The sequence below is a fragment of the Clarias gariepinus genome, chromosome 25 (assembly GCF_024256425.1).
Source record: "Clarias gariepinus isolate MV-2021 ecotype Netherlands chromosome 25, CGAR_prim_01v2, whole genome shotgun sequence".
In the NCBI taxonomy this organism is placed as follows: domain Eukaryota; kingdom Metazoa; phylum Chordata; class Actinopteri; order Siluriformes; family Clariidae; genus Clarias; species Clarias gariepinus.
In genome coordinates, this window is record NC_071124.1 from 16,383,386 (window position 1) to 16,409,541 (window position 26,156).

The window sequence follows — 26,156 nt, forward strand, 5'->3', positions numbered from 1 at the left end:
TTTACGTTGCAACATTGCTTCCGATCCTCCAGCACTGAATGACTGGTCCCACTATCCTTCAGGGATCAAAAATTGTGTGAATAGTGTGTGAATGGTGACCGGTGGTCCTACAATGGTTGTAATAAATACAGTGGTCACCATTGGCCTCCACAGTCCCTAGTTGGACTACAGAGGTTCCTAGATGGATGGATGAATGTACAATATTATCCATGTATAGTATTAAGAGGTTCCTAGATGGATTGTATGGATGGATGGATGGATGGATGGGCAGTACTAACAGCTCTGATGTTTCTTTGCCTTTACTGCCGTAGATTCTCTAGAATTTATTTTATATGTGTTTTAACCTGAATTTTGTCAGCAGTTACAAGATTAAGTCTCCAGTGTCTTCAAGATTGTTAGTACAGAGAAAATAGAAGCGAAGGAATGTCAAATGTATAAGTTTGTGCTCATACAGAACAGTTTTTCTATAGTGAGATGTGTAGTTCTGGTGCTCCCAGTTGAATACTAGACTGCGCATCATTACTGGTTTGTGTACTGAACATGCATGGTGCTAGTGTTTTTCTAGGGGTTAAGAGTCTGTGTGTGTATCACTTCATTTTTCTTGTATTTTTTTAGCCATAAAAGGGATGATTTTGTGATGAAGTCGATTCGCAGCATGCCTAATACTTTTCTTTATTCTAAAATGGTAGTTTATTATAAAAATTCTGAACTTTGCATCTCTAATTCTGATTGTGCTACCACTGTTGCCATTGGTTACCAGACGCGGAGCTCATTATACTGACATCTAGTGGGGAGAATATGTATAGCAAACAAATCCCAGGTTTCGGAGTCAATGTCACAATACTAGACTCGGGCGCTAGGAGATTTAAGATCTATGACGTGATCAAAATGTCGAAGTGGGCAAAGTGACAGTCAGGTGTGTTTTTTTAGCAGAAAGTTCAAGTTGCACACGACAGTTTGTTCTTCATGTGAGGGTAAGATAACTCTTATATGTCTGGAATACAGTAAAATGGGGGAACTATTAGGACCTGTTATTTTTGTGTGTATATTTTAATAACGCGCTGTAACAGCCGAAAGACAAAGAAGAAGAATTGTGTTTGTGCTAATGCAAAGAAAAGCATCAATGTGAACGCAATATGTTGGACATTTTAAGCTACAGGACCATTGGTATTTGTATTGGTTTTGCCGCCATTGACTTGGGACAACTTTATATTATTAGAGAATACAGTATTAATAGTGCCTTCGTTGTTTTGTAATACTAGTTTGGAACTAACAATGGAATTGGTTAAAGTTTCAAATCGACACCCATCACCAGAAACTGCAAAGGCTTCCACGAGTGTGTGAATTATTTTCTCATTTTGTTACGGTGGAGCTGAATGGCTCTCTTGCTGAGCACGCTCAATGACACTGGTGGCCAGTAGGTGGCGGTATTGTGTTGTTGTGCTGGTGTTGCTGTTTAATAACACGAATAAAATATGGCAAGAAATACGGGATGAAGAAGAAGAAGTTCAACATTTGCATAAAATTCGAAACAAATGAAAAAGAGGCAAAGTGTGGACCAAAAACAGAAGAGAATAAATCATTATTGCAAGGCTAAGAATAGGGCATACCGGGTTAAACCAGAATCTTAGTATAATAGGCAAGCACCCAACTGGAGAATATGAATTCTGTGGACAAATGTAGAAATTAACACATTGTAAAAGATATGACAAGGAAAAACAGGATCTCAGAGAAACCATGCAAGAGGCTGGTCTAGAAATGACAATCCAAGGGGAGATGACCTGGAAAATATATCGTAGCCTGATAAATTATCCAAGTTTAACTAGTGATGATGTCCCCAAAGTTCTGAAGATTGTATCGAGCAGAAGACCCGTTTTCACATGAAGCCTCACTTTAAGGCATGTGTCGTTCGAGTCATGTGACCAAGAACAACTGAGGCCTCGCATTTGGCATTTCTACTGGTTTAACTACGACTCGCTCACATGGAGTTTTACTGCTGTCGATCATTTTGTATTTGTTTTTTTAATTCATATATCAACTTTTTTTTTGTCATTTCACACCACACTTTACGTGTACTTCTTATTTAATATAAAAAAGAAAAATTCACACGAAAACTTTCGGTTTACATTTATGAACTCAATTTATTTCATAAACTCAAAAATAAATTTTTATTTCTTTTAAGAAATTTCTTTCAGCAATTAAATTCTTGCCACATTTAGGTGTAGCAATTCTTGTGCACACTGTGCAGATGTAACTCAGAGTGGTCACTTTCAATTATATCTTCGAATTTATGTTCATGTGATAGGCTAAAATTGTATTATGAGACATCTTATGGGCTGAAAGATATACACGTCCAAAAAAGACGTATTTATGCAGGAAAGTCTAGAAAATCTACACACAGATGAAGGGATGTTAACACAGACGTCAAGGGGTTTGTGAATGCAGGTACATCAGTCTGTAACTGATTGTAAATATAAAAAATATTTCTGTGTTCGCTGAAAATATATTTGTGGAGAGCTATTATATTGGAATCACAAATATTTATTTTTGTGACATGCATTTGTGAATCACAGGACACTGTCCTGATTGATTGTCTCAGGCCATTTTTAAATCCAACTCATACATAATATACTTCATTTCATCTTACTGCCCCACAATCTGAACATATTCGCTTCAATTCTCTTATATGAAATGTTCATTAAACTAAGCTCTTAAAATGTTGTTCTGTTTGACATGCAGTATTCCAGATTTTTACACTGACATTTTGGGAGATAAAGTGTGGCCTTGTGGTGAAAGAAGAGACTTAGCACTAGGCATATGTTGTTCCTCCTCATCTTGTCTTTTTGGAGTTCAGCTGTATTGACTTTTGGCCAGGTTTGGCCTTTGTATGGCACACCACGAAAAACACGTACTCTGAGCAGTAAGTAAGCTTTTTTCTCTTTTTTTTATTTAAATGAGTGAAGCTTGTGACTTGGCTGCAAAATGTTACTGTGATACAATGGTGTCTGATATAATATCTTCTGCCAATTAATCACAAAGTCTTTCTTCCTTTATTAAGCGCAGCACAAGTCTTCCCTTTTCCAATGTCCGCTCCATCACACTGGGCACTAAAACTCTATTCTGCTGTTGCTAGGTTATGGAGGACATGTTTTTCAAGAGAAGGGTATATGGAATCACTCCACCATGCTCCTGAGGGAAGATATGGGTGTGCTCATCCTGGGGGCTCGAGAGGCCTTTTTGGCCCTGGACCTCAATAACATCACCCACAAGAAAGCTATGGTCAGGAAATGTATTTATAAATGTATTTACATGTATGATTGTCGTCAAGCAGTGTTTGGTTTCTATGGATCAAACACTCACTCACTCACTCACTCACTCACTCATTGTCTATACTGCTTAACACTGTAAATAGGGTCATGGGGGACCTGGAGCCTATTTCAGGAGACTTAGGGCATGAGGTGGGGTACACCCTGGACTGGGTACGAATCCATCGCAGGGCAATCCTAAATTTTGCCACGCCCTCCTCGAGGGAAAAAAGTACTGTATTTGTCCCAAAAGTGCTAGATGCTACGGGGTAATCTGGTACATTACTGCTCATAAAGTCACTTCTACTCAACATTTTGATTTCATTAATGGCGCTATATTAACTTTAGGCAAATATCTACATACTGCCAAAGGTGCTTTAAATTCTGCCCAGCGTGATGATTTGCATTATGCTGTGACAGAATCTGGCTAGACAGACAGACAGAAAGACAGACAGAATGTTTTGTGAAACTGGTTTTGGGTCTCTGCTGTATGTATCGTAAAGATATTATTGAAAGATAAGTTCTAACCAATATACAGACAAAACCTTTCTTTTATTTATATACAGTAGATTATTATTATTATTATTATTATAAAAATTGTTTGTTGTAACAGTAAATTTTGTGTCTGTGCTGTACTTCTTTAATACTATATCAGTAAAGGAATAACCTACTTGTCTCTGTAGGTAAAGTGGAAGGTGACTCCAAGCATGCGGACAAGTTGTTCAAACAAAGGAAAAAATTTGGAGGTGGGTTCCTTTTTTAGCCATAAAAATATGAAATCAAATTATACAGATAGAACCAAGGGGAAGTCTACCTGGATGTTTTGTTACACTAAATTATGAAATTATGTATTTCTGTCACATATGTCATGATAAAATAAACTAACACTGTGACTTCGATAGCCATATCTTTGTATTTACATTAAGCATGAACCACTATCCACAGTAACCTACTTAAAGTGCTTTATGCACTCATTATCCACTTTATTAGGTACATTTATTTAGGTATCTATGCAGCCAATCATGTTGCAGCGGCAGCTCAATGGGATTTTAATACACTTCTCTTGCAAAAAACAAATAAGAAGGGTTTAATCAGACCAGCTTCTCTGGTCACACAAATGACACTTTGCTCATTTTGATGTTTCATATGAACATGTACAGCACTGGTCAGAAGTCTTGAGCAACCCCTAATTTATGCGACAAGCTACAATCTATCTTCTAGATCTATCTAGAATATATCAATGTATCTTCATCCATCTTCATCTGCACCTGTTTCTCACTGGTTCATGCCCTGTGTTAAATGATTTTTTAATTGCTTAAATGATTTAAAGGTCACTGAGTGGCTTAACAAAAAACATTCCTCTAAAACTGGTCACGTACAGGAACTGAACTGAAAAAGAGAGGCAAAAAAACCTGGAGAACATATCCCCAAGAGTACATTAAAAACTGAAGAAAGTCTGATTAAACCTTTACAAATTAAATTAAACTGCATATGTAATGCAACCCCCATTTGTTTTGATGGTAGGCTCAGAAGCTGTGTATACACAAAAAAATTAGACCTGTAGTCTGAGTTTCGAGATAAAAAAGAACTATAAGTATTCTGCACCCCAAGGCCTTATTTCATTTGAAACCTGCTTAGCTTCAACACTTCTGTATAGAAAATATACAACAAACATTGTTACTAATGGATCATTTGATTAGGAATCTGATCAGATTTGCAACATTTCTTCAGTGAGTCATTCACTGGGAACCCCAGTCTGTGAACTGGTCTGGATTGAACTGAACCTCTGTTTCCAGAGAGATAGTTCAGAGAATCATAATTATTATAATTCTCTTCATTCTGTATTTTCTGTCATTTCCATTCCAGACTGAGTGTCAGAACTACATCCGGATCCTTCATAAAATGCCGGATGGCAGGATGTATGTGTGTGGTACCAATGCTTTCAATCCCACATGTGACTATATGGTGAGTACTTTCTCAACTTACTTCCCTGCAGAATGTTATTATTATAGTACAGTAGTGTGGACCATAGGTCCTCAACTCTGCTCTGAAAGTATCACTAAACCACTAGAACTAGGATCAGGGTTGGGAACCTGTAGAATAGACATAAGTAAGGTTTCAGTCTTAGTGAATGTTTTGCTGAGTTTTACCAAACCTTGTGTAGCCTTTAGTGTGTTCTGTCTTCCAGTCTTATAGAGATGGCAAACTAAATTTGGAAAATAATCAACATGAGGGGAGGGGACAGTGTCCATTTGATCCTTTCCAGAGATACACTTCAGAACTTGTTGGTAGGTGCTTCATGTCCATTAAGGAAGACCTGCCCTATAACGTAACAGGCCAAAGAACACAGTGTTCAGTTACTGGGCTATTCAATTATTCATTATTATATTATAATGTTGTAATATTATTATAATTCTGGTTGCCCTTTAGATGGAAAGTTGTACTCTGCTACATCTTTGAACTTCCTGGGCTCAGAACCAGTTGTGATGCGAAGCTTAAATGACCATATACGGACTGAATTCATGGCGCCCTGGCTCAGTGGTAAGAATGTGTTCGTGTGTGTGTGTATAAATATACAGTTGCACTCAAAATCATCAACGCCCAGTGAAAATTGATTAATAATAAATAAATCAGTGAAACAAAAACACTTTAAATAGCTCAACACAACTAATATAACAAGTGATTTCCCCAAAGTTAACCCAAAATTATACTTTTAATGATTGATATCAAACTTTTTTAATTAAATTAAATTTTTATTTGTACAGCGCTTTTACCAATCGTCATTGTCGCAAAGCAGCTTTACACAATCAAAGGAATTATTTATGTTTGTATGGAATGTGAATGTGTATCAATCAAAATGGTCAGATAGTCCCTGATGAGCAAGCCAAGGGCGAGAGTGGCAAGGAAAAACCCACTGAGATAGTAATGGGAAGAAACCTTGAGAGAACCTGGACACAATAGGGAACCCACCCTTATTTGGGTGAAACAGAGAGCAGGAATTGATCCGCATTCATACTGTGTGTTAGGTGGCAGGCAGTTCAACATAACAGTTAATGTTAATTAATATGGAGGCTTGTAGGAAATTCTATTCCAGAACTATTGAGCAACTGCCGCCAAGTCAAGTCCTCAGAGAAACAGCTGTCAACATCAGTCGAGGCCAGAACCGTTTTCATGATAGAGTGAAACCGTCCCCAGACACCGGACGCATCCCAAAGAGACACACAGAGAATCCATGTGACGAGATCGCCAACCAACACTGGCAGCTCAGAAACGACATGTGTAGCTCGACAGAGAGAGGGAAGAGAGAGAGCGGGAGAGAGAACAGGAGAGGGGAGAGCAGAAGAGGAGAGATAACAGCTAGTTATGGTCACACGCAGCCGGATAAACGTACGTCACCAAAGCCCATGTGAACCATCTCATTGACTCCTATGTGTAGAAAACACTCGCCGCTTGATCCGCGCTCACCAAAGGCCACGAACGCAAGAAAAACGCTCGATTTTAACGCCCGTGTGTTAATCTGAACCAAAGCTATTGATATGTACTGTACAATAATGATATAAAAAAAAAAACATTGGTTAAATGTTGTTTAGATCAAGTTCACTGGCTAACAATTTTATTTATACAAAGTTTAAACTGTTATATAGCGTATCTCAGTATCTGTTTATTGTTATATAAGTTCTGGGTTATTTCAGGTACTTTAAACACATTGGTTGCTCATGAGATATAGTGGGTCATTTACAAATGAACACCTGGTTGGGTTATTTTGACTCAAGGACTGGTTTATTCATTATTCTTTTGTTTCTCCAAATGCCAGCCTGCAAAATAAGCGAAATATTACAGTTATTGTGTCACAGGTGTAGTTTTAAGAGTTGTTCAGGCAAGAATGCGTGTGTATACAGCTCAAAACCTTTATCTGTTATTAAAAATAGCGTCTATTAAAAAAAAAAAATGCCCCAGCGATTTCTGAGCTTCAGGAAATCTCCTGGCATTCTGCGCATAACACCAGGTCAACTTATGTCGGAAAGAATTTATTAACATTTTTTAAACGTAGGCTATTGCTTTTTTACTTATAATATTTGTTAATTTAATTTAAATGAGGTTTGGGCTCAGGACTTCGATTCGGCATCGTAATCCCCCTCTTTAATTTCCTATGTAGTCTAATCAGCACTCAACCACATGCATAAAGTTTTCCAGAGTGCACCAGCAGGAGTAGACTAATGATTATGAATGCGTCAGAAAAAACAGCAAGCAGACTGACTCTGACCATTTTCATGTCATTGATAAATTAGTGATTTCTTTGGTTTTGGATGTGATGAAGTGATCATGTCATCTCGTCCTCTCTGCTGCAGTGGCGCCTACAATTCATTTTTCGAATTACGGATTACATCGTCTAAAATTAGATGTCAGTAGTGGGGCACATTTTGGGATGACCTTCAGTGTGCAATATGTGCCTTATAGTGCAGCGTGAAACTTCAGTGCCTGTTGCCACTAAATCTTTCTGTAGGTCTTTTACAGTCAATCAAGGGTTTTTTAAGACTTGCCTCCTCGGGAATCTGGTAGCAGCAAGTGATAACTTTCTCCTTCTACCATGTCCAGGTAGTGTAGCCACTGCTTCTTTAACTTTGAACTTGCGAAATAAGCTTCTTATTGTATTTTTAGGAGCATTTTGTGCCTTTTTATATCTTTGTCCGTATTTTCGCTTACCTTAATGGACAACTCTCCTGACTTTCTGACACAGTAAATTGCTCTTGTTTTACTGATTTATCACCGAAAACTGCAAGTAGGTCATTTTGGCCAAAAAAAATTTTTTCATTAGGGTTGCATAATTCGAGTGCCACTTTCGATTGTGAGTTGCGAGTGCGATTTGGTTAGTGAGAAGGTCAAACATAACACTGACATGAATTGTCATGTAAATTTTATTATACTGAGAAAGCGATGCATTTTGGAGTTGGAGCTAAAATCGAAACCTGAACTTTACATCTAGTTTACCTTTAAGATTTTTTAATTCTATAAACTTGAGATTCTTTTGCTCGACTTGAAGGTGAGTGTCACTGATTAGTTCTTTCATTTCAGAGCCCAGTTTCATTGGCATGAAGCATGTGGCTGAAGGAGAGGAAAACCCAGAGGGAGATGATGACAAGATTTACATTTTCTTTAATGAAGCAGCGATGGAGTACGATCCTTACAATAAACTGGATGTGTCAAGGGTGGCCCGTGTCTGTAAGGTACTCTTGCCTGCAACAGGATTTTCCTTGCCCAACAACATTATAGTGATTTTTCCTAAATTTATTTTTTTTTCATGCAAATGATCAGTGGACCTCATCATACACTACAGCTTTTCTAACTGTTCATTCATCGTCTTTGGGCAATTAAGCATTTGTGGAGGAGCTCTAGAGCATTTCATGTTCTGTGTTTTTATTCATCAGATCCAATTTTTTATTGGATCGAACCCCACAGCATTGGGTGCCCATGATCCTGTCGCTAGTTTATTAGTATATAATTGGTAGTCAGCATTATTCAGTACACCTGGTGGTGTTCATGTCTTGGCTGATTGTTTTAAATGCTTTAGATGTCGATTTGTTGGTGCCATTGCATGACCAAATTTTGCTCCAGCTTAACTTTTTGGAAAGATGGCCTTACATTTGTCTCAAGAATATTCAGCTATATAAAAGAGGAGTCCTTAACACAGTTCTTGAAAGCTGATAGGAGGTTTTATTAATGATTTGCTCGGTTTCAGTGTTTCCAACCGTCCAAAGGGGATTGTTCCAGAACCTTTGTGGTTTGTTCAGACCAAACCTACTGTAAATCATGTGGTCATATTCATTTGAAAGGCTTTATTATAGGCTTTCTAGTTACTCTTCCTTTTTTTTTTACTTTGCTGTCATGAACAAAAATTTCTAAAGCATTTAAACCAATCAGCCATGACATGAACACCACCAGGTGTGCACGTGATAGCCTTCAGCCCTCCCGACTGAGTGGAAGTAGTAGCCTTAATGTGGAAGCCCCCTAGTGATGGGGAGGAATTGGACACAACTAAATTCTATGTCCAGACCTCAACCCCATTGAGCTGCTGTGTGTCACATCTGTACCACCACGGTCCCAGGGAATAAGATCTGGTTCTCCGGATTACTGAGCCGCCGCTTCGTCTCTCCCTAGTGTGTCTAAGTATGTATATGTTTCACGGTAGCACTAAATTAGTTTCACCTGTGTCTCCCCCGTGTTTCCCTATTTATACCAGCTGAACCCGTAGCTTCCTGTCCGATCACTGTTGTTTTCGTCCATGTTATGTGTTCACGCTACACAAGGAGTTTTGTTCTTACCTCCTGAGGACTGAGCATAGTCTGGAGAGTCTGCAGGGTCAGGGCCTTTTTTATATTAAAGACAGGCGTCAAGGCTGAAAAGTACTCAGCCTTTTGAGTGATAGCCACCTTGGTTAGTTTGTTTTGATTCGTGTTTGTTATTTTCCCTCAAGCTCACCCGCCTGCAGACCCAGCCTGGGGAGTCTTCTTTTGCATTCTTGTTTTAGATCACCTTTTTTTTTTTTTTTTTAAAGTTAAAGACTCTGTGCTTAATCCTGCATCTGTGTCCGTCTCCAAGTACTGTGATCATGACACTGTGTGATCTTTAGAGAGTGGTGCATAAGTGAATATGCTTATTTATTGATAGACTGAAGCAGTTATGTTATGAAGAACAGTGGGTGAAAATCCTTATAAACACTACAAGAAACTGACATTTTCTTTGTATGTTTCTGAATTAGTGGTCTCTGAATTTCAGTGTATTTTTTATGGCCAAATATTGATGTCTGTAATTTTTTATTGATTTTGTTTTATTGATTTTGTCCTTTCTTTTCCTATGCCAATTTATGAGCTAACACACCCACAGTTGGTTTGTGGATAGCCATCATGATAAATTTACTGTTCTCAGACTCCTGAGTGCCTTTGTCAGCTTCTGAACTCATGATCTCTTGTTGATTAAAAGACACCACAAGCCTGTTGGCATCTTGCCTTCACTTAAATAAAAAAAATTAAAGAAAAGATATCCTAAAAAGATATGGGCAAATTATTCAATATTAAGGTTATTAATATTGAGATCATTAGAAATCAAACATGTGGAAATGGCAGTGTTATAGGAATTTATCTAATATTTTTTCTAGGGGGATCTGGGAGGACAGCGGACATTAGTGAGGAAGTGGACAACATTTCTAAAAGCTCGCCTGGACTGTCCTGTTCCTGAAACCAGAGTGCCTTTTCTCATACAGGATGTGTTCCTCTTCTGTCCAGGCAACTGGAGCACCTGTGTGTTCTATGGCGTTTTCACTCCTCAGACGTGAGTACTGTATGTTACAGTTGAAACATGCCGATAAAGTAGGCTTGGAATACTGAGACATTAAAAATCCGTTTTCTCTCTCTGTTCAAGACTTAGCCTGCTGTCCCCTCCTACTTTTACCTTCACACACACACACACACACACACACACACACACACACACACACACACTTTCTCTTTGCTCTAGACAGAAACAGTACAGATTATATACTGTACGGGTGTCTGCCAAATGCCATAAAGTTAAATGTTTCATTAACTGGAATAAAGACACTACAAAAACTAACACTTTTATAATATAATTAATGACTATGAATGCTGTCCTCAGTGGAGGACTTAAATGTTACCACTAAATAAGTCACATGTAACTTAATATGCTTTTACAACTCACTGGTATTTTTAGTCATTTACGATTACTAATAACTACAGAACTACAGAACTAAAATAGATAAATAAGGAAATGTGACAACACAAAAATAAAGAAAGAAAGAAATGTTGAAATTCAGAAATAAATTAATCTTGAAATATGTTAATAAACAAAAGTACAGTAGGAATACACTTAGCAATTTTCCAGGGCATTTTGTATTTATGTATTTATTTATTTCTATATTAACTTTTTTATTCACACATTTATTTATTTATAATTATGTCATGTTTAGTCCTCTATATTCCCTTAATCAGAAATAATTTCATTAATATTCTTCCTAATACACTTACACTATTTATAATCTGTGATTTAACCTACAGGGACATGTTGCACTACTCTGCAGTTTGCGCCTACAGGATACAAGACATCAGGGAAGTGTTCTCTAAAGGCAATTTCAAAACCATGCTTAATGTCAAGGATATAAAAAAATGGGTGACATACACTGGAAACGTGCCTGACCCTCGGCCCGGAGCTGTGAGTTCAAGACTTCATCATCATGATCATGTTACAGTATTATTCCCCTAGTAGTAGCATAGTTGGGGACCCTTATGGTATATTTTTATTGTTTTTTTTGTTTGTTTGTTTTTGCGGAAGGATCCTAAAACAACTTATTTTTCTTCATGTAAAATAGAAATACATAGTATGAACTCACCAACCTAACAAGCTGGATAATGTTAGCTGGATACAATGTTAATTAAACTGTAAAATTTAAGGACCAGATTTGAAACAAATAAAAACAAAAATTTACATTACTTACTGTATATAATTTTTGTTTAGCTATTTGGTTATTTATCTGCATGCTCTCTCTCTCTGTCTCTAGTGTATTAACAATGATGCAAGGCAGAAAGGGTTTTTCAAGTCCTTGGACCTGCCTGATAAAACCCTCCAGTTTGTCAGAGACAGACCTCTAATGGATCAGGCAGTGGAGCCATCATCTCAGCAACCTCTACTGGTGAAGAAAGGAGCTGCGTTTACATCTATAGTGGTGGCCAGCACTACTGCTTTGGATGGAAGCATCCACCAGGTCATGTTTATTGGCACAGGTAACCAAATTGGTGTACAGTTTATTTCATTTATCCGTATCTATAATATTCATGGGTCACAACAGTCTAACCAAAAAACCTTTAAATAAATCAAGGACAGCAAAGTCTAGTGCTTGCTTACATAAGCATTCACAAATCAAAACATGTGTTTATAACAGCAAGTGGTTCAGTGCTGAAAGCAGTCAACTATAACGGAGAGATGGTGATAATTGAGGAGGTGCAGCTCTTTGCTCATTCTGAACCAGTCAAGATACTGCGTCTCTCCAGCACTGTGGTATGCCTCACAAAACATAAATGCACAACATAGGGCAAAATACCTGGCCAAAAAAATGACCGAAACTTGAACACATTATTAAAACTTATAAGGAAAAAAAATATGAATGGAGATCACTTAAACACTTTGTAGAATGTATAGTAAAAAACTGACAGTTGAAATATCAGCTATGTTTAAAAGTTTAAATGATAGGATTGGAACTAAACAGCTGTGTGGCCATAAGATAACCATCTGTTAGTGAGGTTAATCAGGACAAAAAAACAATCATAAAGATTGTATCAGAGTGTACAGTATATACCAGAGTGATGGGTGCATCAGGGTAAGAAGGAAAGAGAATCACTTATCATGCATTATCGTGCTCACTATACTCCTAGCATTTGGAGACAGCATTATGATCTGGGGGTTGCTTCAGTTGGTCAGGTTTAGGCTCAGCAATGTTATGCTGCAAAATATTACAGAGGCAGCCACGTCAAATAGCCACGGCCGTGTGAATGGCGTGTGAATGGTGTACGGCTGCCATATGGAAAGCGTAGTCCCCCCTCCCTCTCCTGCCAGAAAGGCGTGTCAAGATTTCACAGTAAACGCCCATTCAAGCTCTATTTATTAATTTACCTGGTTCCACCACTAGATGGCGCTTTGTTCATAAGAACACGTTCACACAATTAGCTAGCCAGCAATTTAGCTGTGCTGAGTTGCAATCACGTGATTTTGACAACCTACCCCTGCCGAACTGACGCTAAACTGCACCACAGAGATGAAGATGGCGGCTTAATGGACTATTCGCAGTAAGTGACGTTTTATTTTTTTTATTTTATAAAATTTGTTTGGGGTAGTTGACAGTTTATTTCCCAGTTTAGTTTTTTATTGGCCGTTTTGAAAATCACTGGCAGAACCAACAGTGGTCAGTTGTAACTTTAGATAACTTAATGATTTATTTACCAAGTCTGGAGTGAACATTACAGCTTACTGTCAGTGTCACAAACTCACAATGTCACTCATCTTTTAATCAAAAAGATGCTAAAGCTTCAAAAATACTATTAATGTCCCTATTACAAAAGCTGCACTACTCAACGAAGAGTGTTTGTGCTCTCTGAAAATGCCTTCAGAATCTGACTGAGTGTGGTCTGGATAAATTCAGCATTTATTTATTCTTTAGGTAAGAGTTAATCTGCAGGTTATATCTGTGAATATAATGTGATGCAGTTCATGAAGGACACAAGCTGAGGATAGATGTACAGGAGCTCGCGAGCTAAACGCTTATAACCTGGTTTATATTTTACCCACTTTGGCCAAGAGTTTGCACGGTAACGCGAGCGCTTAGTTAACGAGCTGGATAAAAACACTGAAGTATTTATTAGTTAAGGAGTGTTTGTGTGTGTGTGTGAGGGGGGGCTTCAGTACTCGATAAGTTATAGTTTGGCTTCAAAGATGAACTAATGCTCATATACGAGTGTTATATCGCTTAACTTATTTGTATGAAGTAAATTAAGTAAATTCTCAGTTAATTTAATGCAGACGATAATACAGACAGGCCGTGGTCAGCGCTAATAAAGTTCACTGGTTAACATTAGCACAGGCAGTTTATTTACATTACAGAATTCCCCAAAACAGTATTTTTTTACACTCTGTGGTGTAGGTTTACTGATATATTTTATTTTTAACTAAATATTCTGTAAAGTTTATTTATCTTTGTCTTTACTAAATACTCCTGTTCTCTTTAGGCAGAGCTCCGCTGTGGAGGATGGGGTCAGACGGGTGACGGTTGGCCTTTTGGAGTTACTGGAGGAGCCCGAACAAGCTGTTGAGGGAGCTGTAGTAGGAATGATGTCACAGTTTAACAGATTTAGAATGATGTTTGGTCAAGTCTATATTCTGAACATAGAATTCCATCTTTTATAGTTTAAATTTATATTTTAATATAAAATTGTTTTATATTAAATATAAATATTAATATATTAATATAAAAATATTAAATTGATATTTTAATATAAAAGAGCCAGATAGAGACTAATAAGCCGGTGGTGTTATCCAGGTATTTTAATGACCTTTAAGCAAAATACATGTATTTACATGTTTTATACAAATTACTGTTTTACCTTTCACTAGTTTTGGAAGAATAGATTTTATTCATGTGTGCGTGTTTTAATAGTTTGGGGGATTGTTGGGTATTTAAAAAACATTCACTTAAATCAACTACTTCAATGGGCAAAAAATGGGAGACAACTTGGTTTTAAATAGTCAAAGAGTTGTGCTGGTAATAATAATTATTATTATTAAGAATCTTATTACTGGTCATAAAAAAACAAATAAAAACAACAGTTAAACACTTGATCATATGTATCTGTGCTAGTTTGTGTTTGTGATTATGTGACCCATAATATTTTTTTCTCAGTATAAATAAATTTTGGGTTTTAAGAACTTCATCAAAAGAGCAAAGACAAGCTTAGAAGGATTGGAAGGTGAGAAACCTCAGTGGAGAAAAATAACTATGACATGGTGCTACAGTAATTGCTATGTGTGTGTGTTTTTTGGCGGGGGGAGGTGTTCTTTAGACCTGTCTGCGCAAATGTGTGTGTGTTAAAGCCAATGGAGAAATGCAGGAGCGGACACACACACACCTCTCCATCCACAAACGCTTTAACTGTTGTCTTGTAAATTGTTGATCAAACCTATGAACACAGCTGTTTAGCAGCAGTCCTAAACACAAGCGCAGAGTCTGTTTTTGTCCTTAATTAAAATACATAAATACGTTAATAATTAACACAATGATAACATTGTTTATTTTGCTCAATAAGGTAATAAGCTATATTTAAAATAAAACAAACCAGAAAGTAAGTGTTTTATACAATAAAGTATTGTGTATAACCAAATGCCCTAACAAACATAGCAAAAGTCGTGGCCAAAGTAGAGTACAGACAAACAGTATGTGCGCTGGGGGGATTAAAGGTGAATGAGGATAATCATTTACAAGGCAAAAGACGGTCAGACGTATAAATGCGCATCTCCGCTTTGCTCTTCAGTGTGTGTGTGTGTTTGAGTTTTAGCTTCCTAGTGGTGCATTCTTAAATTCAGTCTGTCTGAAACTTTATAAACGGCAAGTTGAGAAAATCATGTTTGAGGAAACTACACCAACAATTAAACACTGTTAAAAATTTGCGTCTGTGCTATTTTGTACTTAAGTGACCCAAATTATTTTTTCTTAGTTTTTTTAGAACTTCATTAAAAGACAAACTTAGGAGGATTGGAATGTAAGAAATCTCAATGGAGAATGTACTGACTTCTCCTTATTACTGACTGTTAGATGGTGCTAAGATGGGTTTTTTCGTCCTGCCGGCGCACAAATGTGTTTGTGCTAAAGCCAGCTCAGACGAACCTGACGAATGCAGGAGCACACACACACACACACCTGTCTCTGCTGCCGCATCTATTCACAGTTGTGATAAGTGATTAATGTCCCATTAGATCTTTGATGGGGGAACTTTATGCTGGGTAAATAACTAAAGAAACACTGATCCCTATGGACAGATATTTGTTTCAGATATTATGCTTTATTAATCGATTTGTTATGACAACCAACAACAACCTTTTGAGATCCTTCCTTCCTTCCTTCACATTAATTGGACCAAAGCAGTCCACGCCGACATATGTAAAGGGTGGAGTTGTTTCTGTTCTATCTTGTGTTAAGTCACCCATTCTCTGTACCTCTGTACATCTTCTGTACTTTCTGCACTTAACACATTTGAAGATATGTGATGAGATGGCACTGCTGCATTTCAGGATCCACTATCCATCAGCTCGCAGCTCATTCATCGACATTCCACATCCTTGATGATGTACCCTTTCGTGAAAATACTTAAGTAAAGTTGACACGTGGCTATTCTTTGGTTAGATACAAATACTTGAAACCGTCTGACATCAGTGTTTATGTATCTGAAACCAACTGTAGAATCTTTCCAAAAGAACTCCTGCAGATCTTGGATTTCAAGCTCATTATGGAGAATGTCACTGGTACAAACTGCAATAACTGCTGCAGAGAGTTCAAGTCTTGGTATAGTTGTGACATTAGTTGGTGAAACTTTTGACTCTCCAATTACCAGACAGCAGGTTCCAACTACTAGGCACGTAGGTAAGAAAATTCACCGTAACCAGAAACACTTGCATCCGGAAAATGGTGAAGCTCATACCTTTTAACATTGCTGAAATTCTAAGGTAAAAAACATCTTCTCTTTGCACATTTTCTGGAGTATTTGCTTCCCCAAAAGTACAAAGGGTGCTATGAATCCCAGGGGATCAAATATAGAGGCTATAGTAGACAGCACACCTCTTCTTATTGATGGATTGGGTTTTACTTACATTCACATTTACATTTAGGCATTTGGCAGACGCTCTTATCCAGAGCGACTTACAAAAAGTGCTTTGAAGTTTACATCATTGAATACATACTTACTTAAACTCTGAGTCAGATAAGACACACCACTTGACTCCAAGAGCCCTTTCTATATGTGGTAAACTTAAGGCCAAGATTAAGTCTTTGACCGTGGCTCGTTCTTCTTCTGAGATGGCTGGCATTACGTTCTCCCCGTTGGAAACAAACTTGTGGATTCTTAATTTGCCAGTGGAGCAAAGCTCTCTTGATTCCTTGACAAGTTAAATGGCTTCTTTCTCAGTTTGAACGCTTGTTAGACCATCGTCTCCGTAAAAATTTCTCTGAATGAAGCGTATAGTATCTTCACCGAACTGACCTTGGCCTTGTACTGCCATATGTTTTAGGCTGAAATTGGCACAGCCAGGTGATGAGGATGCTCCAAACAAATGGACCTTCATCCTGTACACTGATGGTATGGTTTCCAAGTTGCCATTCTCCCACAGGAATAAAAAATCTTAATCCTCCCATTTCACATGAAACTGGTGGAACATGCGTTCAATGTCACACATGATCGCAACAGGACCCTTTCAGAAGCGGCATAAGACTCCGACCAACGTATTTGTCAAGTCAGGACCAGTAAGGAGATGATCATTGAAAGATGTTTCTTGACAGTTGGCAGAACAGTCAAATACTATACATATTTTCCTGGTTTCTGTGGATGATAAACTCCATGGTGTGGAATGTACCATCTATTCTTCTTCAGGGACCTTCTCTGCATCACCACATGAGATGATGTCCTCCTTTGATCTTTCCTCAGTCTCCTTTCTAGGCAATTCAAGCAATGTTTTGCACATGTCTTGTTGTTGGGTAATTGTGGTCTTTCCTCTTTGAATGGTAATGGCATTTCATAATGACCAGTGTCATTTCGTGTGATGTTTTCTCTCAACTTTGACAGAAACTTGAGATATTCCTGAGACATAGGCTCATCAGCTCCATTTCTTTCTGAGAAGTATGATTCGAGGGCTCTTAGGGTGTCTGAGGGAGTGATTTCCTTTACTCTAGCTCGACTCACATAGTGCATTTCAGTTGTGAGGTTGACAAAAGGCTTCACACCTGGTGTCACTTGCCTTACCACTATGGAATGACTGATTCCAATGGCGTCCATGGCCAACAATACTCCATCCAAAGTCTGTGCACTGTGCATAAGGTTGATTTTCCTTGCCAGACACCACTTCTCTTGGAAGTAAAGCTTGTGAGCAGTTATATTCAATGAGCAGACCTACTTCAAAGTTGTGTCGCTTTGAGAATCCAAAAGTGCATACACAAGGATTTTTTTTGTTGGCTGAGTTGTGGATGAAAGCCAGAAAGGAATGATTGCCAGCTGTTTGTGTGTTAGCTTCATAACGTATTACTCTATTCGAAGTAGCATCTGTAGTTGTTTCTTTGTAGTTCTTTTGACTCGTACTTGACGTTTCTTTACTCAGATTTTGTTTAGCTTGTTGTGATGCTTTTTCTTCTTTGTCTCTCTCCTCATGCAGACAGGTTGGGTGCCGCTTGTGGCGCAGTTCACAAGTGCTCCTACCATTACAGCTCTTTGAGAGGTGACCGAACTTGAGACAACCAAAGCATATCTTTTCAGCTTGAACATACCTAATTCTGTTTGAAACTGCCTTCTGCATGAACTTCTGACATTTGTGCAGAGTATGCTCAGTTTTCTTACAGAAAATGCAAGTTAGGTCAATCTTTTCACTAGCTTTTGTGGTCAGTGTCTTTGCTCCAGAGCTTTGAAGTGTCTGAAACTCTTGTTTTTTTCTGCTTTATCTTGTTTCAGTGACTGCAGCGATGTGAAAGGGTTGCAGGCAATTTTTGCTTCCCTTGATAGAAATGTAATAAATTGACTGAAAGAAGGAAATCGGTTATTCTCTTCTTCTAATTCAATAACCTTCCGGTTCTATCTTGCTGTTAGTCATTCTGGTAATTTTAAAAGAATTTTCCTATTTTCATTACAGTCATTTAAGATTTCCAAAGCCTTAATATGGACCATGGCAGCCTCGCAACTACAGAGAAAATCAACAAACTCTCTGAGTTCAAAACTACCCTTGGCTCCTATCATGGGCCATACTTGAAGCTTGTCTCTACGCCTTTGCAATTGTGAACGGGTTTCTGTATCTCTCTTCCAAAAGCTCCCATGCAGCAACATAGGCAGATGCGGTTGCAAGTAAAAAGTAGCCATCAAGCGCTTTCTTAGCTTGGCTACTTACATATCTACAGAGATAGCATATCTTTTCCTTTTCCTGTATGCAGTGTCTCAAAAGAGATTTTCCAATCGTCATACTTCAATAGGTCCCCACTGAATACTGAAGGTTCAAGAATAGGAATTCTGTTGCCGCTTAAAGCATCCGTCATCACCTTGACAAGCTCCACTGTATTTTTATTTGAGGAGGCAGTCACAACCCCTGTCCTATAAGATGCATGTGGAAGCACAGGACTTGCGGGAGCGACGACTCTGTTATTTTCGACCATCTTATTCTCCAGTGTGTCCTTCTGCTCCTCTCCTAGAGCCTGGACTTGATCATACACGAACATTCTTGCTTGTGCTGCGCTGAGACCCTTTACTACCTCCAAATGTTGTACCCTTCTTCTTTTTTCATCTAAAGCCTTTTGTAGCGCCAAGTGCTCTTCTTCTAGCTGGAATTTAATTTTGCCCTTTTCTTTCTCTCTCTGTATTCTTCGTTTCACTTCTTCTGCTTCTTGTTCTAAACGATGCCTTATGACTGCTGCTTCTTGATCAGCTATCTGTTTTTTAACTCTGCTTCTGGTTGCTGTATTTTCAGTTGTTCTCTTTCTTGTTCTTGTAACACTTTGAGAACAGCTTGGCTTGCAGCAACATTGGCAGCAGCTTCTTGTCGTTTTATAGAAGACCTGCTTAAATGATCTGAGGCACTTTTCAAGATTAAAACGACAGAGCCTGAATTACCGGTGCTTGAGTCAAAGAGAGAACCTGCTTCTGGCCAATCTTGATTTTCTTCTTTTAATCTTGATCTTTCCACCTTGCTGTTCTGTTTACAATGAACTTAGAAATCTCTACACACCGATCCACCTTTCTACGTGTGTCCTAATTTGGAGTTGAGATTTTGCGTAGTTCATCATAAACACGCTGGACATCTGCTGAAAGACTTGTAGCATTGCCAATCATATCATTGAGCAGATCATTAGATATAGGCTCTGTTGACTGAGATAAGGGCTTCTTAGAAGATTTAACCTGTGTTCTCCATTTGGCATAGATATAGTTAAACCTTTGTTGAAGTGCTGTCATTTTTTCAGACATTTTTTGTAATTCTCTAGCCTTCTTTGTTAGTGTTTTTGTTCTTTGACTTTACCTTAGCGGCTGCTCTTGCTAGACTTCAGCACCACTTTCTTGACTTTCTTCAAGTTGTTCTGTAACGCAGGCTCACCTGATTCTAACATTTTGATTCAGTGCCTTGAATTAACACAATATTACAAATGGGAAATATATAGCCTAGTGAATGAGACCTCTACATCAACCATAAACTCTAATCCAGAGATAAGAGTCACCTATGTAAATATCTTAAACAAACAAATAATGCAATCCAAGTAATAGGGTATAGGATACAGTTTATCCAAGATATAACCCTTCAAAACACACTCAATATATACAAAATATCAAAACACTTAAAACTTTGCTATGAAATTGCATATAACATGATTCACTTATCTCCAAAACACATATTTGGAAACCGAATATTAGTTACTTTTTAATCTTAATACCTTAAATGTGTTTAAATGACAACCGTAAATGAAATGACCTGAACAAGTAAGTCAAACATTCACCACAAAAATCGCTATGACTATTGTTCACAGTTAATTAATTTAGCAAACCGCACAAAGCCCTCTTCTCAGACCACTCTTAACCTTTTAATGTCCAAGTTCTGTATGGCTTTCTCTTAAATACATTTCCTCTTAACTGTGTACGACTTCTTACTTCTTTCTGTGTGTATAGTGCATGCCAACTCATCTGTAGTATTGCAGACACGTGGTTGCTTAAACCTGCTGCACTGTCGAGTTTTTATTATACCAAAGTAAATACAGATAATAAACACAAATAAATACTTTATTGGCTGCATGCCAGCAAAGGGAATAGTCTTCAGTTCTTAACCAATTTCCTTCAAAAGGTGACATTGAGTTTAAACCTTTACTTATATACACAATTATCACAGTTATCCATGCCTTGTACAAGTGTCACCGAAGCGTTTAAAAAAAAAAAAAAAAAAATTCCTTTTTTTTCCTCCGGAGAGAACACTGACATGTACCATAAATCTAAGATAAAAATTATAAACCATTCATTTCTTTGTAAGCAGACAAACCTATTTCCCCCACTGAGTCAGAATTAAAATTGTGAAAGAGGAATTATTTTTAACACGAATTTACCACCACAATGTGCACTGTAATCAAATCAAAAGGTGGCTAAAGGAGAGTGTACACATTACATTTTTGGCATTTGGTAGACGCCCTTATGCAAAGCGACTTACATTTTTTACACATCTGAGCAGTAGAGGGTTAAAAGACTTCCTCATGGGCCCAGCAATGGCAACTTGGTGGTAGTGGGGTTTAAACTTGGGACCTTCCAATCAATTCTCCAATCCCTTAACCACTGAGCTGCCTGACCCCTAGACTGCATTCGCCATGTCATTGTTTTCACAGCCTTATGCAATATCATAACATTTGTTTTTCAGTGTTGCATTAATTTTCTGCAGAGATCTTCTATTAACAAATTTAGAGTCCTACCATTCTGTAAAGTCTTCTCCAGCACATCCAGTTCTACTGTATGTAGTTAGGATTAGGATCCTTTGGTGGCCAATCCATGTGTGAAAAAGAAGCCTCATACTCCCTGTTTGACAATTTGAGTCTGATAAATCATGGTATTACCATCCTGAAATATGACTGTGCTACAGTATTAGGAATTAAAAAATCCATTGATGTGATAACTTGGTCATTCAGTACATTCAGGTCATCAGGCGACTTCATTTTATTGCCCTGTGACGTTGCTAAACCTAGACCTGACTAACAGAAATAACACCAGATCATAACACTGCCTCCAGATGCTTTTACAGTGGGCACTATACATGACAGATATGTAGCTTTATACTCTCTGTTCATTTTCAGCTTGATACTGTATTTGCTGCATTATAGTAACTGGTGTACATATTTTGTCAGGGTCAGCTCTATGCAGGCTCAGAGGTGGCAACTATGCAGATGCCACTTAGTTCATGTGACTATTACACTTCCTGTATGGACTGTGTGCTGGCCAGAGACCCCTACTGCGGCTGGGACCTCATCTCTAACAGCTGTGTTGCTATAAACAGCATTCCCCCAGATACACACAGGTACAGTACCCAATGTAATGTAGTTTGTGGTGGTCTTTTTCCTTTCATACCACAGCAATTTGGCCATGATTACACATTTTCATTGTAACATTATTTTCCCAGATATACACTGGGTACATGTAATGTCGCATAATGTCCATTAAACAAGTTTATTCATATTATGTTAACATTTGTTACTATAAAGCTTTACCTCTGACTGCTACAAAGTGCAAAAATCTTTAATCAACACCTCCATAAGGAAGGCATCACCACATCCGTTTATAATCCTTTTTATTGTCATTTAAACAGAATTTTTGACTTGCTTTTGTGCTTCCTTCACAAGTCCCTGTCAATATTCTCTTGCTATAGAAACAGTTACGTATTAGATTGTACACATTAATATGACCATGTAGTCTTAAATCTAGCACTGTAACATCAAGGGGCTGTTATAGAAAATAAACCAATTATCGCCTTCTGACCCAAAATATTGTACTGCCTGTACTAGAGCCTATGTCTGAAGTGGGAGTGTTAAATATATTGTATTTTCTGTTATGTCTCTTCATTTTTTTCTCTTCTAAAGTGAGGTGGTTCAGAGCCTGAGAGATGGAAAGGCTTCACGCTGTCCTGCAGTCAGTATGTTAACATGGACTTTTTTTATCCATTATATAGTGGTACAATATTTACACTAAAAAGTACTGAAGATTTACCCAGTCAGTAAAGTGTTAAGCCACCCCTCATTTCTTCATATTAAATAAAATTAAATGATCTAGCTTAAATAAAACAAATAGAACCAAATATTTAACCGTGACAGACTGCCAAGTGCCTAAAGATGCATTTTTTAAATTTGTTGTTTATGTAACAACCTCAGCAGCAACCTCATTTCCCCTCTCATCAGTTCCAGCCGCTTAGCATTCAGCATCGCCAGTATATACTAATCACATCTGTCATAATCTGCGCCTGTTTCTTACTGGTTCATGACCAGTTAGATGACCCGTTAGATGTTTCTTTTATTTTTGAATGATTTATAGTTCCCTGTGAGAATTAACAACCAAAAACATGACTCTGAAAAGAGTCAGGTTTCATGGACTAGAATTGAAATAATGCTTAAAAAGTAATTCAGGAAGCCTCTTTGCAAGCAAAATACAAAGAAATGAGGGGTGGCTTTTGCACACTACAGTACATTTAGCAGAACCGATTTAAATCAATTGTGTCAATTTAAGTCAATCATGACTTTCTCATTAAAACACACATTAAAATTTAATGACACTTTCTCCAAAAAGTAAACAAACTTTTAACTAAGAGAACTAAATAAAGCTGTTTATTGTCTGTTACAGAGAACACTAAGATCATTACATTCTTTTATCCGGGTGACACAGTCAGACTGCAGTGCAAGCCAGGATCACACCTGTCCCACGTGCAGTGGCATGTAAACGATCACCCAGTTAAAAGCTCCAGCGTATACCAGATTCAGCACAACACCCTGCTCATCCTCAAGGCCTCGAAGAGCGACGTCGGTCGCTACACCTGCACCACTGTAGAGACCTCCAAGGGAGGAGATTATATCACCCAAATTTCTACATATGATCTGAGGCTGAGGGACGTTAGGACAGATCCATCGACCCACCCATTCTTGCAGAGACAGCACAAAGTCCTCATAGCTCTCAAAGTTGTAATCACCATTATAACAGTGGCATCATTTATACTTGTGGCATGGAGCATCTACAAAGGGTGTTTTTCCAGCCCCGGTTGTGATGATTAAAGGCTACAGACAATGTCTGGCTGTCAGGAGCCACTGCAAACAAGAGGCAGAAATAGTGCAGCATCAAAATGTGGCAGCAGCAACAGCAATAATGATCACAACAGCAAAGCTCCGGATTATTGTAGAAGATAACATGCAGTCTGGTTTTACCTTCTGCCACTCCAAGCACACTTCAGGCCTTTTTTTCTGTTATTCAGGAGACGTTCCGTATTCCACGTGAGAATACTATGATGTACTGTATCAGAGCGTGGTCGCCAGATTTTTACTGCAACCTCCATAGAATAGGTAGAATAGAAACCTAAAAGTTCTTTACCAACCAGTACACAAGTTCTTTACCAACTAGTACCCCTTATGTCTGTCCAAGTGTTAGATGTTGGACAGAATTTTATCTTGTGATAATTCCTGTTGCTACTCCTTTGGATTTTTGGACACCTTCCTGTTCTCCTTTGACAAACATCAAAATCTACCCAGTCTTAGTCATGGCCCTCTAAGCATTATTTTCTAAAGATGTACAGTCATCTTCAAAAGTTAATACCCCCTTTCATAATACATGCATAATTAAAATCATCTGATTATAATGCATCTTAGTATTAGGCAAATTTATCCTCAGATGAACAACATATAACTTTTTTCCCATGCAATTATTTATTTAAAACAAAAGGTTAATTGAAAAAAAAGGTTAATGTGGTTAAAGTGAAGTAAATGTGGTTACTGCTTCCAAAGCATTTAAGAGAGTAAGTAGCTCATTATTACCCCTTTATTAATTGCGTGAATGTACCAGCACATTCACGCAAAGTTCAGACCCTGACACGGTCAGTGCAATGCTTAGAGAAATAAAAAAAGCAAAAACCAAAGAGCTAGTTCTACCTTACTGAGCATGTTAAATGTTAAAGTCTATGAGAGCACAAATAGAAGAAGACTGAGGAAGTTTCTTTGGAAGGGTTGGTAGGAGAAACCCTCTTCTTTTTAAAGTGAAGATGGACACAATTGAGATTCGTAAAACTGCATCTGAAAAAAGCAAGTGGAGAACAAATCAATAAGAACAAACCAACAAGTAGAGCTGTTTAGTCCTAATGCCTTGCACCATGTTTGGAGAATACCAAGCATTTCAGCAGCAACATCCACTACCCATTATTCTTATTATTTTATAATAATATAAAATGTTTATATATTATAATAATTTTATTATTAACTGCTAAAGCTTGGTCAAAATTTGATCATGCAACAGGATAGTGATCACAAGCAATATATATCTACATCAATATTGTTGAAAAATTAAAGAAACATAGTTTTGGAAAGGCCTAGTGTCACGTTGCATTTTCAGCTTGATACTGCATCTTGAACTGCCGTTATTTCTCCCCTTTTTCCCACGCTGTTATGTCCTCTCGCTCTCACACGTGCTCATGTTTTCTGGCTGTCATGCTTTTTCACACGCCCCGCCTCTGTACACACCGGCATCCCATTCACAACTAATTTCTCCCGGCATTTAAGGAAGCGCAGAGCGCTGTCTCACTGCCAGATTATTGCGTGCCTTTAAGAGCCCAGTTTTCCTCCGAGAAGTTTTCAGTAAGTCTCGTGCTACCTCCCTGCCACCACATTGACCATATGATTGTGCCATAGATCTTCTCCCAGGCACAGCCCCCCCGAGGGGGCGTCTCTATTCTCTTTCTTCCCCCGAAAGAAAGGCCATGGACCAATACATCACTGAATCGCTAGCAGCTGGAATCATCCGACCTTCTTCCTCACCTGCAGGGGCGGGATTCTACTTTGTGGAAAAAAAAGACAAATCTTTACGACCCTGCATTGATTATCGGGGACTTAACGAAATCACAATTAAAAATCGGTATCCTCTTCCCCTCATGACTACGGCTTTTGAGCTTTTGCAGGGAGCACGCATCTTTACAAAACTAGACCTTCGTAATGCCTATCACCTCGTCAGGATCAGGGAAGGGGACGAGTGGAAAACAGCATTTAACACGCCTACTGGTCATTACGAATATCTAGTGGTACCCTTTGGACTAACTAATGCACCCGCGGTTTTTCAAGCCCTGATAAATGATGTCTTAAGGGACTTTCTGAATGTGTGTGTGTTTGTCTACCTGGACGACATCTTAATCTTTTCTCGCTCCCTCGATGAACATGTTACCCACGTTCGCCAGGTATTACAGAGGCTGCTTGAGAACAAACTTTTTGTCAAGGTGGAAAAATGTGAGTTTCACCAGAAATCCACTTCTTTTCTGGGGTTTGTGATTTCTCCCTCCAAGATCCAGATGGAA

The 26,156-nt window shown here is 38.2% G+C and overlaps 1 pseudogene; it reads left to right on the forward strand.

The window, feature by feature from the left end:
• Positions 1-890: 890 nt before the first annotated feature.
• LOC128512834 (semaphorin-4E-like) lies at positions 891-24,265 on the forward strand (annotated as a pseudogene).
• The last annotated feature ends 1,891 nt before the right edge of the window (positions 24,266-26,156 follow it).